The sequence below is a fragment of the Grammomys surdaster genome, unplaced genomic scaffold (genome assembly GCF_004785775.1).
Source record: "Grammomys surdaster isolate TR1022 unplaced genomic scaffold, NIH_TR_1.0 61, whole genome shotgun sequence".
Taxonomy (NCBI): Eukaryota; Metazoa; Chordata; class Mammalia; order Rodentia; family Muridae; genus Grammomys; species Grammomys surdaster.
Genome location: NW_021604563.1, coordinates 14666607 through 14668464, shown reverse-complemented (window position 1 = coordinate 14668464; position 1858 = coordinate 14666607). Strand labels below are relative to the sequence as shown.

At 32.7% G+C, this 1858-nt stretch overlaps 1 pseudogene; it reads right to left on the bottom strand.

Moving 5' to 3' along the window:
* Window positions 1–452: 452 nt before the first annotated feature.
* On the bottom strand, window positions 453–629 carry LOC114608910 (annotated as a pseudogene).
* Between the last annotated feature and the right edge of the window lie 1229 nt (window positions 630–1858).

Sequence of the window (1858 nt, the reverse complement as noted above, 5' to 3'; positions counted from 1 at the left end):
AATAATGCATTCCATTCTGACTAAATATTTTTAAAGCAAATATATGAGGATATCATGCTAACCTTTTAAATTAATTCTTACTGAATATAAATTGAAACAATAAGCTTTAATCATCACAAAGATGTGGAAAATGAATGTAGGGAGAGTGGTAAATACTGTCAGATAGAGACCTTGCTTGATTTTCATGTTAGAGTAATGAAGCCATCAAATATAACAGTATACCCGCAGGCAATTACTCTAATATATATAGTTATTTATAATTATGCTTTGACAATACCACTCAGGCAAAATGAGGAAAGGGAGCTAATTCCTTTTTTTATGCTCAGTATGATGATCCTTTGAACTAGTGCTTAAAAAAAATTCAATGCCACCTTTCATCTCTTGCTTGACATTATCACAAGTTTTTCTTTGTATCAATACCTTTCCAGCCTACATTTTATTCAATCTTTCTGACAGCTGCCTATTTCCTAGAAAATTTATTTTAACAAGGAAACAAAAGTCAAAGGATATTATATTTATCTCCAAATGTGTGTATGTCTTGATATTCACCTAGTGCTCTAATTATCTATTAGCAAAAATCATGCTTTGGATAAACCTCACTGGCTATGATACCTCCACTGCACAAAGCTTACTTGAACTCTCTAGAACAATTATTCTCAACCTGTGGGTCATACCCCCTTTGGAAGGTCTAATGCACTGATGTTGAATATCAGATATCTTGCAAATCAGATATTTACATTATGGCCATAACAGTAAGAAAATTGCAGGTATAAAATAGCAACAAAATTAAGTTTATATTTGTGATGACCACAACATGAAGAGCTAAATTAAAGGTTGAAGCATTAGAAGGATTGAAAACCAGTGTTCTAGACCATGTGGTGGCAATTGTCAATATGATATGGCACAAATATCATATGGAAATAGCATCTAGACAACATAAAATATCTGGTAAAATGAAGTTTTACATGTATATAGTTATGTTCATCTGGTATCTCAACACTTGAGAAGTTGTAGCAAGAGGATAAAAATATTAACACATAGGCATCTCACCAACATATTAAAATCCTGTTGAACTACTCTTCATTATAAAATTTAACTTGAAAAAAAGAACTGAAAAAAATATGTTTATAACTTAGTAATATAAAAGTTCATTTTTCCATACTAAAAATAAGGTAAATAAAAGGATTTATAGAAAAATATGTATCATACAAATATAAATATGCATGTTTATAAATAATTCTTTTATTTACATAGACATTCTATTTGCAATATTGATATAAATACTTACATTTATGTGTTTACTAATATCTCATAGTTTGACAGAAATAGAAATGGATACAGTGAAATGTGTATCAGTAGGTAAGTAATTTTTGTAGTTTGAATGAGAATAATCTATATACACTCAGATACATGAATACTTAGTCCTCTTTTGGTGGAAATGTTTCATAAGGATTAGAGGGTAAGGTCTTGTTGGACTAAGGGTGGAATGGTAGAAGAAAATATGTCATTGTTGGGGTGAGCATTGAGATTTTATAGGTCCAAACCAGGCTCTCTGTTTCTCTCCTCTTGCTGCTGCCTATAGATATAGATACAGAACTTTCAATGACTTCTCCAACATAATGTCTGTCTGTTCACTGCCATACTTTGTAGAGTGTAATTTACAAAAAAATGCTAGCAAAGGCAGTTTTGCCCAGCCTCCAAGGCTAGCTCCAAGGGGCCCTCTGGCCCTGGTTCCCTTGGCTGGCTTCCTAAAGTGACCAAACTAGTTTTTCCTGAAAACATCTACAGCTAGAGCTCTTTCCTCAAGCCATTCCCCTCCATGGATAGTCTAGAGAGCAAAAAGGACTCTGGTCTCACT